We start from the raw sequence: 16,579 nt of genomic DNA, 5'->3' as shown, positions 1-16,579 counted from the left end.
AGTAGAGACGGGGTTTCACCATGGTCTCGATCTCCTGACCTTGTGATCCACCCGCCTCGGCCTCCCAAAGTGCTGGGATTACAGGCGTGAGCCACCACGCCCGGCTGTATTTACTTTCATTTCTGGTGTTTCTTAAAGTGGCACCTCTGTCAGCTTCTCAGCTGTCCTCTCTAGCCATCTTCTGGCCTGGACTGGGAATTTTTTTTTTTTTTTTTTTTTTTCCTGAGACGGAGTCTTGCTGTGTCACCCAGACTAGAGTGCAATGGCATGATCTCAGCTCACTGCAACCTCCGCCTCCCGGGTTCAAGCAATTCTCCTGTCTCAGCCTCCTGAGTAGCTGGGACTACAGGTGCCTGCCACCACAGCTGGCCAATTTTTGTATTCTTAGTAGAAACGGGGTTTCACCTTGTTGATCAGGCTGGTCTCAAACTCCTAACTTCAGGTGATCCAACTACCTCGGCCTCCCAAAGTGCTGGGAATATAGGCATGAGCCACAGCGCCCAGCCCTGGACTGGGAAAATTTTAAGTCAAAAGTCTTTAGTTCTCTCTGCAAGAGATTACTCTTTGGTTTCTGTCTGCTCATGGCTTTCCTTCTTGTTTTCCACAGTTCTTATGAATTTGAGGATATTAAAATATGTATGGGAAAATTTGGGGGAAGGACCCTTTAGAAATGCAACATCAGGTCCTATTCCAGACCCATGGAATCAGAATTCACACTTTATATGATCTCAGATGATGTACACACAGTAACATCTGAAAAGCTCTGGTCTGACTCAGGCATGAAAACACTGGTGGGTGTTGGTGACAGACTGTTTCTCATGCCTCAGTCTAGTCTCCTTCTTGCAAACTTGCCCAGCAAGCTCCCTGCCTGCACTCTTATCTTGAGCAGGAGATGCCAGGTATGCTGCACCTGAGGCTTCCCACTGTACACGGAGGCATCTCCCCTGAGCTCACAGATCCATAGAGCTTCAATAACAAGATGATCTGCACATTTTTATTGATATTAATAAGCAATTAGAATTAGCTAAAAATCAGTCTGTATTAGAACCTATGCTAAAAATAAAATTGTGGTTGGGCGCAGTGGCTCACACCTATAATCTCAGCATTTTGGGAGGCCGAGGTGGGCAGATCACCTGAGCTCAGGAGTTTGAGAATACCCTGGGAAACATGGTGAAACCCTGTGTCTACTAAAATACGAAAAATTATTGCGAGGCTGAGGTGGGCAGATCACCTGAGGTCAGGAGTTTGAGACCAGCCTGGCCAACATGGTGAAACTCTGTCTCTACTAAGAATACAAAAATTATCTGGGCGTGGTGGGAGGCACCTGTAATCTCAGCTACTTGGAAGGCTGAGGCAGGAGAATCGCTTGAACCCTGAGGTGGAGGTTGCATGAGTTGAGATCGCACCATTGCACTCCAGCCTGGGGGACAAGAGTGAGACTTTCTCTCAAAAAAAAAAAAAAAAAAAAAAGCCAGGCATGGTGGTGCGTGTCTGTAGTCCCAGCTACTGGGGAGGCTGAGGCACAAGAATCACTTGAGCCCTGGAGGCAGCTGTTGCGGTGAGCTGAGATTACGCCACTGCACTCCAACTTGGGCTACACAGTGAAACTCGGTCTCAAAAAAAATATATATATATATATGTGTGTGTGTGTGTGTGTGTGTGTGTATATATAATTATGCAGGCGTTATATACTTATGTTGTCTTCACGACCAGGGAAATTATTTAAATTAACCTAAAATGACACTAGTGGTATATAAAATATAGAAAGATAAACAAAAATAATCATAATTGTGTAAATATTAGGGACATACATGAAAGAAATGCATGCAAATTCAAAATATAGGTATATTGATTTGTCTTAGTATATTAGCTTCCTAGGCCTGAAATCACATGACCATGAACTGGGTGGGTTAAAACAACAGAAATGTCTCAGTTCTCGGAGCTAGTAGTGCAAAATCCATAGGAAGGGCCAGGTTTCCTCTGATGCTTCTAGGGGAAACCTGTCCTTCCTGGCTCCTGGTGGTTTCTCATTTCTTTCCTGCTGCTCCTCTTTGCCATCCTTCCTCCACCCAGGAGGATGGCCCTGTGTCAACTCAGTCCATGCATGTGAACCCACCACCTCCACGCACCACATTAAGCACAACTCCCTGAGTGATCCATAATCTCCAACCTCCAGGACACCGACAGTCACTCTGTGTCCTCCCAGCTTTTGGAGAAACTTTTGGACAAGTCATCTCCAAATAAAGAAGACCTTGTCAATGTAAGACGATGCTTCTTTCTTACACAGAGCTTTTACTTTCCTGGTTTATTTCTTTTCCAATCAAATCTAGAGATAAAAATCTGACAATGTACATTACGGGAGACACACAATACCCTTGATTGAGGTGGTATTAGGTGGGCATCTCTTACCAACTGACAGTTTCCATTATAAACTGTAATGTAGAGGCATTTCCCTCAGCACCAGTTTTCCCCCTTGAATTAAGGACTGTGCCACTGCGAATCTAAATCAATTTGAAAGATCAATGTGGCAGGAAAAGGTCTTATCATTTCCACAGGTATCCTCTGTGCTAGTTTGGGGACCTTTGATTTTTGACTTAACCACTTACCCTTCTGGGTTCCTAAAGTCATCAAGAGAAAAAACAGACCTGTGTGAAGTGCACAGCATAATATAATCCTCACAGTGCTTTTAAAATATTATTACAGATGTCATCAGCCTCAGGGGAGAGTGGTATGTACCTTGAAATAACTCACTGAGGCACAAACTTGCTTACTTCCTGTCCTCCATCTCGGAGAAGGTATGGAAGATATGAAGGATGGAGAAAAAGAGGAAGACGAAATGTGATGGTGGAGTGGGTAACATAAAAAGGGAAGACAAATAAGTATATGTGTTTTCAGTGGCTTCTCACTTCCTTTGGCCCATCAAGGAGACCAACACATCTGAGGAGAGTGCTGATGAGGCTGCTCTTAGCTGGGACCACACTTGTGCTTTGAAAACAACCCCCAAAATCCCTGCAGGCAAATGAAGGCTGTCCTGAGAACACCCTCCCAGGGAGCAGATACCCATTGTGTAGAAGCTCTCAGCCTGCTGGGCTAAGCCCTCCACAGGCCACTTTAATGAGGAGGAGAGGCTGTAGGTGGTGGTAGGACCACCATGTTGCATGACTTCTGTGTGCCCTATTGTTTGACTCCATCTCAAAAAAAAAAAAAAAAAAAAAAGTGTGTTTGTTGCTTTGAAACACAAGTGCAGATGCTTATCAGCAGCCTTTGCCTTTGTGGGAGTTGTAAACTAAAAATTCTAACCCTTCACTGACTGAACAGGCCCTCCCTTGGTCAAAGAGACCCCAGGAAAACCTTAAAACTGAGTTTCTGGCCATGATGAGATGGGAGGAGGTTCAGACACATCTCATTATACCCCCTCATGTTCATGGTTTAGACACAACTGCCCAACATTAATGTGAAATTAGAGATCATAAGACATAATGGACTCTTTGTGGCAATGAGATACCAAATTATAAACAGGACTGAAGACCACAACAGGCAAGGGTTAAGTCATGCACCCTAAACTTAGGAATAAACTGTGTTCTAACTGCCACAGTTAATTTTTCTCTAGCAGCTAAACAAGCACTGACCTCAAGATTAGCGGTATTAAAATAATTGTAGCTCACCACCAGATACTGATTAACCTCCAACCCCTGTTCCACAAGCCATAACTGCAGCTTTGATTGGTCAAGAGACTGATTTCAGTAACTTTCTCCTGATAAGAAGACCACCTACAGTTTGTCAAGCACCTGTAGGGCCAGCATAACCATGGCAATCCTGAGTAGTCCGTGAATGGTTGCAGGCCCCTTGCTGGTCTGTGAGAAGTCTGAAGTACAACAAGAAATGAAGCCAGCATGTAATGGAGAAGTAATGTCACATACACTAACATACGATACAAATATTGATGAAGATAAAACTGTTACGCTCCTACCAAATGGAAAATTAATCACTGGATACATACAGTTATGAAAAAACTGGACATCAGGATTGTCCATCTCTACCTCTGTGCCAAACTCTAGACTTTCATTAATAAGGATGTATCAATATTAGTTCAGTCATTGTAACATTTACCGCACTCATGTAAGATGTGATTACAAAAAGGATGCTGAGGTGGGGGAAGGGTATATGAGGACTTTCTACACTACTTCAGTTTTTAATGTTAATTTAAAACTGTTTCACATAATGTCCATTAATTTAAAAAATATGCAGCATTGTTCAGCAAGTGTTTCATTTTAGCTAATGGTTAACAAGCAACTAAATATATAAATACTACATTGAGATATTCTATGCTATTAAAGCTGAAGCAATTTTGAAGTTGTAAATATATCTTCTGTAGTTGTAGCAGTAGTGTTTGACTTAATAAACTTAAATTTGCACACATGAAATAAAGAATATAGCATAGCAGTTTTAGAGTAGTCTGAAATATGAGACACTGAATAATCTAGAATTGTTATGCTTGAATGAACTTAATTTAATTTCCACAATACTTTCAGTTGACTGCTTTCCAGGGTGCACCGAACTATGAGGCCAGTGGCAGATTATTCTCTTCCTCCGCTTGGTGTGGACAGTAGGTTGCCTTGATCCCTCAAGATCTACTCTCATATCCTGGAGGCAAGATGCTGGGAAATGTACTATGAAAAAGACAACTGTTGACATCTTCCTGCCAAAGACCATAGAGAAATGAGTAATCATTTATTGACAGTTTAAATATTTGACCCATTGTTCACCATCTGCATAGCGAAGCCCCCTGAATCTCAGTTGGATTTTAACAAGAACCTGCAGTGCGAGTTGCACTAATAACCAACAGACTGATGGTGTAGGCAAACACCTGTATTGAGATGAGACAATATAGAAATATTGGAGTGATCAGGAACACTGGGCCTGGTGCATAAAGGTGTGGGTTCAAGTCCTACTTAGAAGATGCACAAACCTGAGAAAGTTATAGAGACCTCTCTGTGCCTCAGTTCCCTGTTCTGAGGTATTGAAATGTTAATATGGCCTATGTTATGTTATGAGGCTAAAAGTAGTGAAATGGAGGTAAAGTCTTTAGAAGACTGGTGATTCGTAAGTGCCCTGAAGTGTTCAATGATTATATGTCTAGAATAATATGCCAGAACCTTGGTAGTGGTTGAATACAGAGAAGAAACGTGGGTGGCTCCAGGGCAGTGGAGGATGGAATTTTCTTTCTTTCCATGGGTATGATGCTTTACAGCTCACGGAGAATATCTGTTATTTCTTGTGATGCTTACATCAGCCTGGAGGAATGCACAGAGTAGGGACTACAACCCATATTTGACAGCCCAGGGAAGTGAAATGGAAAGATTTGAAGTGGTCTGCCCAGAGTCACAGCACTGATGAGTGATGGATCTGGCACAAGAAGGTAATTGGTTTTCTGGGGACTGAGGTCTCTGAAGACCCAAGACCTTGAAATAATTACCTGAACCCTGAACAAAGAGTTGTTTTCACTTGCTTTCTCAACTGCTCCTACCCCAGAATTTCTTCAGGAATCTAATGCCCTAGAAGAGGTGGCTAAGTCAAAAGAAGAGCTGAAACAATAATAAAAAATGAATCTTTCAACCTAAACAATAATAAAAAAAGAATCCTTCAACTTCTAGGTTTTAATCCCTGACCTCACCTTGCAGTATAAGCCACCTTATAATCAGCTGACCATCCTAAGGGACCATGGTCTGCTTGGCCCTGTATTAGTCTATCCTTGCATTGATATAAAGAAATACTTGAGAATGGGTAATTCATAAAGAAAAGAGGTTTAATTGGTTCGTGGTTCTGCAGGCTGTAGAGGAAGCATAGTGGCATCTGCTTCTTGGGAGACTTCCAGAATCTTCCAATAATGGTGGGATGTAAAGGGGAAATAGGAATCTCACATAGCAGCAGCAGAAGCAAGAGAGAGTGAGAGCAAGATGCCCCATACTTTTATGCAACCAGATCTTGTGAGAACTCACTTTGGCAAGGATAACACCAAAGGACTGGTGCTAAACCATTCATGAGAAAACTACCCCCATGAGCCAGTCACCTCCCATCAGGCCCCACCTCCAATATTGGGGATGACATTTTAACATGAGATTTGGGAAGGGACACATATCCAAACTATATTATTCCACCCCTTGCCACTCCCAAATCTCATGTCCTTCTCACATTTCAGAATACAGTTATGCCTTCCCAACAGTCTCCCAAAGTCTTAGCCCATTCCAGCATTGTCTGAAAAGTCTGAAGTCCAAAGTCTCAAATCTCTTCCACCTGTAAAATAAAAAACAAGTTAGAGTTACTTCCAAAATACAATGGGAGTACAAGCATTGGGTTACAAACCCTATTCCAAAAGAGACTAATAGGCCAAAAGAAAGGGGCTACAGGTTCAATGCATATTCAAAGCCCAGCAATGCAATCATTAAATCTTAAAGCTCCATAATAATCTCCTTTGACCGCATGTCCCACATCCAGGGCATTGGTGCAAGCAGTATGCTCCTGAGGTCATGGGCAGCTCTGCTTCTGTGGCTTTGCAAGGTTCAGCCCCCAAAGCTGTTCTCATGGGCTGGAGTTTAGTGCTTGCAGTTTTTCTATGTGCAGGGTTCAAACTGTCAGTAGATCTGCCATTCTGGGGTCTGGAGGATGGTGGCTCCGCTAGCAAATGCCCCAGTACAGACTCTGTGGGGGCTCCAACCCCACATTTTTCCTCTACAGCACCCTAGTTGAGGTTCTCCGTGAGGGCTCCACCCCTGCAGCAAGCTTCTGCCTGGACACCCAAGCGTTTCCACACATCCTCTGAAATCTAGGTGGAGGTGCCAAGCCTCACTCACGCTTGCATTCTGTGCACCAGCAGACTTAACACCATGTGGAAGCCATCAAGGCTTATGACTTTAACACTTGTCAGAGCAACAGCTTAAGTTACCTTTAACCTGGACTCCTTTAAGCCACTGCTGGATCTGGAGTTGCCAAGAGACAGGGAGCAGAGTCCTGAGGATGTGCAGGGCAGTGCAGACCTGGGCTTGACCTCCAAAACAATTCTTCCCTGGGCTTCTGATCCTGTGTTTGGATAGGCTGCCTCTGAGGTTTCTAAAATGCCTTCAAGGCTTTTTATTATCTGGACTATCAGCACTTGCCTTCTTTCTAGTTATACAAATTTCTCTAGCAGGTGGTCACTCAGCAGCCCACTTGAATTCTTCTGAAGACAGGCTTTGTTTTTTTGTTTTTGGTTTTTTGGTTTTTTTCCTACCACATGGCCAGGCTGCAGGATGCAAATTTTCTAAATTTTGTGCTGGTTACCTTTTAAATGTGAGTTCGAACTGATTTATTTGCTTCCGCATCCAAGCATAGGCTGTTAGAAGCAGTCGCACCAGTTTTTTTGTTTTGTTTTGTTTTTGAGACAAGGTCTCATTGTGTCACCCAGGCTGAAGTGCTGTGGCACGATCATGGCTCACTGCACCCTAGACTTCCCAGGCTTAGGTAATTGTCCCATCTCAGCCTCCTGAGTAGCTGGCACTATGGGCTCATGCCACCACACCAGGTATTTTTTTATAGATTTTTAGTCAGAGATGGGATTTTGCCATGTTTCCCAGGCTGGTCTTGAACTCTTGGGCTCAAGCGATCTACCTGCCTTGGCCGCTCAAAGTGCTAGGATCACTGGTGTGAGCCACCATGCCTGGCCCATGCCACTTCTTGAACACTTTGTTGCTTAGAAATTTTTTTGCCAGATACTCTACAACATCATTCTCAAGTTCAAACTTCCATAGATCCCTAGGACATGGATGGAATCCAGCTAAGCTCTTCGCTAAGGCATAACATGCATGATCTTTGCTCTAGTTTCCACTAAGTTCCTCATGTCCATCTGAGACCTCATCAGCCTGAACTTCACTTTCCATATCACTATCAGCATTTTGGTCACAATCATTTAACCAGTTTCTAAGAAGTTCTAAACTTTCCCTCATCTTCCTGTCTTCTTCCAAGTTCTCCAAACTCTTTCAACCTCTGCCCATTACCTAGTTCCAAAGCTGCTTCCACATTTTCAGGTACCTTTATAGTAATGCCCCACTCCTTGGTACCAATTTTCTGCATTTGTCCATTCTCACATTGCTATAAAGAAATTCCTGGCCAGGCATGGTGGCTCATGCCTGTAATCCCAGCACCTTGGGAAGCCAAGGTGGGCAGATCACGAGGTCAAAAGTTGAGACCAGCCTGACCAACATGGTGAAACCCTGTCTCTACTAAAAATGCAAAAATTAGCCGGGCATGGTAGCACATGCCTGTAATCCCAGCTACTCAGGAGGCCAAGGCAGGAGAATCACTTGAACCCAGGAGGTGGAGGTTGCAGTGAGCTGAGATCACGCCACTGCACTTTAGCCAGGGTGACAGAGCGAGATTGTCTCAAAACAAACAACCCCCCCACCAAAAAACAAAACAAAACAAACAAAAAATTCCTGAGACTGGGTAATTTATATAGAAAAGAGATTTAATTGGCTCAGTGTTCTGAAAACTTTACAGGAAGCATGATACTGACATCTGCGTGGCTTCTGGGGAGGCTTCAGGAAACTTAGAATCATAACAGAAGGCTAAGTGGGAGCATGCACATCACAAGGCCAGAGCAGGAGCAGGGTGGGAGGAGGGGTCACACACTTTTAAACAACCAAATCTCACTCACTGTTGCAAGAATAGCAACAAGGGGATGTTGCTAAACCATTTATGAGACATACACTCTTGTGACCCAGTCATCTCTCACCCAGTCATTTCCAATACTGAGGATTACAATTCACCATAAGATTTGGGCAGGGACACATATCCAAACTGTTTCAGCCCCCAAGATGGTTCAGAACTCAGGACATTTTAAACCAATTGCCACTTGAAGGCTGTGCCAAGAATCAACTTCCATTCAACTGGCCAACCCTTCATGAGCAGCTAATTGAAATTAACTGAAAATATGGCTATCTGGACTGATGCTTTAGTGGATTAATGAATTAAATTTGTGACCCCAACTGTTTCACTGACTTAATTGAGCAACTATCTGAACAACCTGGACTGAGGCACACTTGAGAATGGGAAGTGCCTAAATAAAGTCTGTTTAAATAACTTGGAAGTCAAACCTGATGAAAGGGATACTTGAATTAATTAGACACAGGCACAATGTATTCAAGGTCATGAGTGAACACTGTATTATAGAGGAATGTAAACATGAAAACTAGCACCTTGAGCAGGCGGATATATGGCTCCTAGTATTAGGTTGCTACAGTAATTGCAGTTTTTGCCTTTGAAGGTAATGGGGATTACAATTACAATCCTGTTGAAAGTAATGGCAAAAACCACAATTACTTGTGCACCAACCTAATAATAGCATGGTAAATTTCCTGATTACATGCAACAATTCAGACTTATCAAAAAGTTAAGAGTATAAAATGTTGCATCTGAGAAAAAATCTTTTTGACCTTTGAGATCAATATTTTAGTATTATAAAAGCAGAAATAGAATGTGAGAGAAAAGTTAAAAGCTGATGGAAAAGTTGAAGGACAAAGTTACCATTCTAGCCAAGTAAAAAGATATACCTTTTGAAGGGGAAAATAAACAGAGGGTAATGACGTGTGACCTGTAAATAATGTGTAAAAAAAATATAGTAAAGGTTGAACTTCTGAGATATAAATCTCAGAAGTTTCAAGAAGAAACAGATTTGAGAATTAAAAATTATTACCACATGTAATCTCATTGAGAACAATTTTTTTTTTTTTTTTTCCTGGCTCCAAAGATCCTTTACTGATACCCACTTGAAACACTTTGGTCCTTAACTTGTTAACTGAGTTGACAGGCTGATGACTGATCTAGGTAAAAGTTTCATGGTAGCAGAAACACTTCCTGCCTATAATATATCAAAACAGGTTCCTGAATAATGTGTGTGAATGTCATCAGGGTCTCTTTCCCATCTTCTTCAGGGTTCTATTAAGCTCCTCGAATTTGTGAATCTGACAGATGAAGAAATTCCCATAGCCCCTGGCGACCTTGGTGTACGCAATGTGGATCATGTCCTTATCAATGTAGAAGTCAACCTCTGAGGCTGACTGAAATTCACCATCCAGGATTGAGATGCCACTGGTCCACACCAGGTTCTTCATCTTGTATTTGAAGACAAGAAGCTGGATCCTGAACTCCTGCTCTGTGAGGTCCAGGAAGCCAGCCAGCTTGGCCACAGGCATGGTGGTGTAGAGCTTGAGGAAGCTGCAGATGGTTGAAAGCTGGGCCTGCTGCTGTACTTCATCTGAAAACACCTTCAGTTGCTGCAGGAAGGGCTCTTTGTGGTAGTTGGGGTGCACATTATCATAGTTGGGCACTACAGGCGACAGGAACTTGGGTCAGGAGTAACTGAAAAGTTCTTCACAGACTTGTGGGTCACCTTTCTGCATGTGCAGCATCTTGTCCGTGTATTTCTTCTGCAGCTGGAGGTGAATGCTCTCATCAGTACTCATGGGATACATCGTGAGGGCAATGGCCAGCAGTGCATGCATCTGCTCATTCTGCTTGTTAATCATCTCATACTTGTATGTGGTCCTCTGGAACATGCTCTTGGTCCTCTGGATGTAGAGGAGGATGCTGGTAAAGACCCAGATGGCATCCTGGTAGCAACACATCATCAAATATGCAAAGCCAACATAATAGTATGTGGTGACCTGGCACTCCGGCACATGGGAATACATACTCTTTGATAAGTTCGATGGAGAACAAATCTTAAACTTATTAAAAAAAAAACAACTTTTAATTGAGTATTAATGTATTTTTAATATTTTTATTTTTTATTTTTATTTTTATTTATTAATGTTTTTGAGACGGAGTCTTGCTCTGTTGCCCAGGCTGGCACAATCTTGGCTCACTGCAAGCTCTGCCTCCTGGGTTCATGCCATTCTCCTGCCTCAGCCTCCCGAGTAGCTGGGACTACAGGCGCCTGCCACCATGCCTGGCTCCTTTTTATATTTTTAGTAGAGATGGGATTTCACCTTGTTAGCCAGGATGGTCTCTTTCTCCTGACCTCGTGATCCGCCTGCCTTGGCCTCCCAAAGTGATGGGATTGCAGGTGTGAGCCACCGCACCTGGCTGTATTTTTAATATTATGGCTAATTTTAATAAGACCTTATAAACAAATCTAATCCCAATCTTGATTACAAAAGAATTTTATAACCTTTTATAATATTTTTATTATAATATATTAATATATTTTAATTTTTAAGACTTTTCATGTTTTTATTTTATAACTATTATATCCATTTAATGCTGTTTATCTTTTAAATTTTTCTTTAAAACAATCCCTCAAAACCTCTAAACTAAGCAAAATTATGTTTCCCACCATGAAATTTCAGGGGGTTTTTCCTAAAAATTTCCAGATATAGGCCACTCTAATATTTGGTTTCAGATTTTCACATTTATACTCAGAAGACTTTGGTCTATAATTTCCTTTTGATGGAATGTCTCATGCTGTATTTGGTATCAAGATCCTCCTCATCTGCTGAAGGCAGTGTGGTTGTGTTTTTTTCTGTATCTATTCTATTAAAGATTGTGTACAAAAGTGGTGTGGGGAAACAGTACATTTTTCTAAAAATAGGAAAATAAGACAAAAAGCTTGGTGGAAGAATCAAAAGTACAAATCAGTAATAATACTATAAAACATGTTCATAAATCCATAGACAAATTGGAGTAGGGGAAACAAAAAAATGAGGAAGACATTTTGAGTACAAGTGAACTGGCCTATTTAAAGAAACCACAATTAGAAGATGAAAGTGAAACCTCAGCAACAGTACCTAAAATTCCCCTTATTTGAGCGTTCTTTGTGTGACGTTCCAAAATTGACAAATGCTGTCAAACTTGAACCTCAAAGCTCACAGAGTGTGATGATTAGAATGGAAGGCAAGATATGCTTCATCACATGATCACAGTGATAGGTCACCGTAGAATTTTCAAATGAATACATGCCACATTATGGGGTCCAACTGCTGCTATTTTGACATGGGTAAAAGGGTTGCTTAGAGTACATGTTGCATTTCAAACCTGAATCCCAGACCCACAGTGTTATTCTCTGTGTATGAAATAAATGTTAAATCAGGAAAAAAGACCTCTCAAATATATTTGATAGTGAACATTTCAGAGTGAAGAGAGAAAAAGGTAACATGTTGAGAATAAAAGGAGTTCCATGCTTGAGTTGAAATGCCCTCCCCACCCATTTCTGCTGTTCCTGAATCACTGGACATTTCTAGATTAAATAATTTAAAATTTGTTCCAGATTTAGTTTAAAAAGCATTATTATAAATTTAGTTTAAAAAGTAATTATATAAAATGGTCTTTTATCACTTATGTATTTTACCTACATTTTCTCTCTATGCAACTAAGTTTATGTACTTGTTTCTGAATCTCTTTGAAGTTATTGAGAGATTCTCTATTCATGTATACATAAAAGGCTGGCTATTCACTGAGACATTAAGAAAAATGAAGCACTATTTGTTCACCAGCCGGATATTTGAAAACATATAATTAATATTTTTTTAAATGGAGACTTCTGATAACCCTAAATTCCAGGATTAAATATGTGTTGTGGCACATCAGTCAGCCTGATCAGACACATTCTTATGATCTGGTCATGAGAATTAGGAAAGGGAAGGGAATTGACAAGCCCTTTAAGCATGCAACAATAAAAATTCTAAAATAAACATGAGAGAGTTGTCATGTCTAAAACAAAGTAGATAACCCTTTTAGATATGAAATAGTTCAGTACAAATTTGTATCACCGCTGATTCATTACAAGTTTCTAGAACTATTTTATCAAATGGGTCATCGATTAGATATAAAAATTGCATTAATATAGATGTTACCATTTTTTCAGGGATTATTTAATTGACGGGGTAGTTGACAGGGTTTGGGAAGGAACATGTAATATTTCCTCACTCTGAGTATAGAATTTTAATGGTTAATAGCTAGATTAAAAAATATTTGTGTGTGTAAGGCACCATCATAAACATACATATATACATGTCCTGTGACTCAGGAATTTCATCACTACCTGTCTCATATGAAATTTAAGATTTAGTGGTGAAACGGAAGAAAAACTAGAAAACAGAGTCACATCTCTGCATGCTCAATTAGAGGAGAAAATAAAAAAGATTTGGGAACATACCAAGAAAATAGAACCATATGATTGAAGGAACAGCATTCAAAGAGCAGATCAGACTTTCATTTGGTTGAGCAAAATACTTTCCTTCCTGCTGCCACCTGAGTGTCCACAGTGAATGAAGAGTAAATGAATAAATGTAAGTAAAGCCTTTAAAAAGCTTCCTCACTGTGTCAGTGCTATATGATTGTTTAATTAACAAATCTGGAAAGATGTGCAGAAACTTAACCATTGTTACTTCCAGAAGCAGAACCTGATAGGCTGCGGAAGAGGGAAAGAAGGAAACCTAGATTTCAATGTATGTTATTTTGTACCTTGTGAATGTCCTACAAGTGTTATTCTTGGTGCTTTTCCTATGAATTTTTTTTAAAGAAAGAACCACCACCACCACAAAATAATGCACAAAACAACCATTTTATTTTATTCATGGTTCACAGGGCTAGGAAGAAACAGAAAAGATGGTTTATTGCTGCTTATTCGTGTTTGGTGACTGCAGAGAAGACTCATTGGCTAGAGTTGAATCCATAGCAAAGGGTTGGCATCATCTGGAAGTGACTTCACTCACATGTCTGCAGAGGACATGGGACTTTGGCTGCAGGGCCTATAGGAGATCTCCCAGGTACCCTGGGCTTCCAGGTAGCAGAACAGTCTTAGGACATTCAGAGCTTTGACTTGGTGGTCAAGGGCACACAGGTGAGTGACCTGAGTGAACCAGGCCTTTTTAAACATAACTTTGAAAGTTACACAGCATCACTTTCATGTCATGTGTCAGTGACAAGTGAGCACTAGTGTCCAGTCTGGTAAGGGTGGGCATAGACCCCAAAATCTCAAGGGGAGAATAGCAAAAATATTGCAAACATCTTTAAAAAGCTACATGCATATTCTAGTTTAAAACTACTCAGGTTTTATCTCTCCTGGGCTTCCCACCACAGCTCTGGGGTGATCTTAGGGCTTATGTTTCCTCCCCAACTTGGAGGCAGAGGAGAAAGGGACCTTGGTAGTGGTTGTGGTCAAGGGTCTTTTGCTTATGTCCTGGGAGGTCCACCCAAGAGAGATGCAGGTCAGCAGTCACCCAGTCTCACTTATAAGTGGGAGCTAAATGATGAGAACTCATGGACACAAAGGGAAACAGCAGACACTGGGCCTACATGAGGGTGGGGTGGGAGGAGGGAGAGGATCAGAAAAGATAACTATTGGGTACTAGGCTTAGTACCTGGGTGATGAAATAATCTGTACAACAAACCCCTGTGATATGAATTTACCTACATAACAAACCTGTACATATCCCCCAAACCTAAAAGGTAAAAAAAAAAAAAAAAGTTCCTAGTAGCAGAGATGTCTCTCAAATATATGATAAAAAATGTGTTACTTTATCACATAGGCCAGGGGTAAGGTAATTGTGGGTTTTACTTCTGCCTCAGTCCCTGTGAGTTGATTGACAAGTAAATGCAAACATTCAGGGAAACTTACTGAAGCGTTATGGGCCAATAAAAACTAATGTCTGCCTTAAATGTCGCTCTATCATGGAACCATTTAATTGACTCTGTTAAATTTTAAAATCACAAGATTTAGGCTGGGCACGGTGGCTCACGCCTGTAATCCCAGCACTTTGGAAGGCGGAGACAGGTAGATCACCTGAGGTCAGGATTTCGAGACCAGCCTGGCCAACATGGTGAAACCCCATCTCTACTAAAAATATAAAAATTAGCAGGGCGTGGTGGCAGGTGCCTCCAGCTACTCAGGAGAGCTGAGGCAGAGTTGCTGAACCTGGGAGGCAGAGGTTGTGACCCAAGATTGCCTCATTGCATTCCAGCCTGTAGGCGACAAAGGCAGCTTCCATCTCAAACAAAGCAAAACAAAAACAAAAAACAAAACAAAACAACAGCAAGAAAAAACCAAGATTTAACTATTTGGAATGGAGAGGAGGCTTTATTTCTTATAGGGGGTTACAGCCTGCAACAGGCTGAGAAGAATGCCTCTGGCTAAGACCAGGGACAGGCACTTTGAAGGAAGATAGGTTGGGATAGGAGCATTATGCTGGACAAGTTAGCTAAACATACATCTTCAACAGGTTACAGGAGGAGCTATGAGTATGCATGAAGGTGGTCCTGATGCACGTATATTGAACCAATATGCATGTAACATATGACCCATGTTCACTCTGGGGTGGAGACCTAACATTTGAATGTATTATAATTAGGCCCTATCAGTCAAAAGGTCTTTTCAGGACATGAAGGCACTCAAGTGTGCAACCTCTTTAAACCCAGCCAGAACCAATTTATGGTGGGTGGCCTTCTTATCAGGAGAAAGTTACTGAAATCAGTCTCTTGTCTAATCAAAGCTGTAGTTATGGTGCTTGGGACAGGGATTGGCAGCCAATTAGTGTCTGGTGATGAGCTACAATTGTTTCCATTTTGCTTATCTCAAGGTCAGTGTTTATTTAGCTGCTAGAGAAAAAGGAAAAACTTTGTGGCAGTCAGACCATAGTTTACTCTTTAAGTTTAAGGTGCTTGACCTAACCCTTGTCCTGGCATGGCCTTAGGTCTTGTGTATAATTTGGTATCTCATTGCCACGAAAGTCTGTTCTGCCAGTCTTACGATCTCTATTTTAACATTAATGCTGTCAGTTGCTGTGTCTAAACCACAAACATGAGAGGGTATAATGAGACATGTCTGACCTCCATCTTGTCATGGCCAGGAACTCAGTTGTAAGGTTTTTCTGGAGTCCCATTGGCTAAGGGGAGTGTCCTTCAGTTGGTGGGGGCTTAGGATTTTATTTTTAGTTTACAATTTCCACAAAGGGAAAGGCTGCTGATAATCCTTAAACATCCTGCATTTGTGTTTCAAAGCAATAAATCAGACCTCTTAAGTACTAGTGGAGTTGTATACAATTTGTACGGTGACCACTTTCCTGTCTAGCCTGAAAATCCTGTGAGGACAGAGGTCTTGGCCTTTTTATTCTCTTAACAGTTTTCTTACCCCCATATTAGCACATAGCAGCAGCTACACAGATGAGAATCTCTCTTTGCTCCCCACAGTTTCTACCTTGAACAATTCTCCCTGCCAACATGCAGTGTCACCCTGTAGCCTTATAGTTTCCCCAGCATCTAATATATTTTCTTCCAGTACCTGAGGACTGAGATGCTTGCAGGGCCAGACAGCTATGTTCTTAGCCGAGTGACAAGCAAGGTTTTGTTGGGCTCTGTTTACCTTATTCACCTTAGGGTCCAAGCTGACTAACTGAAAACTATACACATGGGGCCAGAAAATCATCAGCCTCTGAGTGTCAGCTATATGATCTTACAAGAGCTCATTAGAGATGAAAAACAGATTTGTAAATTCCAAAGCATATCTCTAGCTCAAGATTGCCTCTCTTCATATTGTCTGCTTTTCTTCCAG

At 41.4% G+C, this 16,579-nt stretch overlaps 2 pseudogenes across 1 annotated transcript; both read right to left on the bottom strand.

Annotated features, from left to right (window-relative positions):
- LOC101005622 overlaps window positions 1-2,628 on the bottom strand; it is a 7,500-nt pseudogene extending 4,872 nt beyond the window's left edge.
- A 7,141-nt stretch (window positions 2,629-9,769) lies between these two features.
- LOC101008044 lies at window positions 9,770-16,165 on the bottom strand (annotated as a pseudogene). Its single transcript, XR_643218.4, has 2 exons — window positions 16,160-16,165; window positions 9,770-10,760 (listed from the first exon to the last, which is right to left on the bottom strand). The product of XR_643218.4 is annotated as a eukaryotic translation initiation factor 3 subunit L pseudogene (transcript).
- Window positions 16,166-16,579: the final 414 nt, after the last annotated feature.

Source organism: Papio anubis, chromosome 11 (assembly GCF_008728515.1).
Source record: "Papio anubis isolate 15944 chromosome 11, Panubis1.0, whole genome shotgun sequence".
Taxonomy (NCBI): domain Eukaryota; kingdom Metazoa; phylum Chordata; class Mammalia; order Primates; family Cercopithecidae; genus Papio; species Papio anubis.
This window is presented reverse-complemented; position numbering and strand designations above follow the sequence as displayed.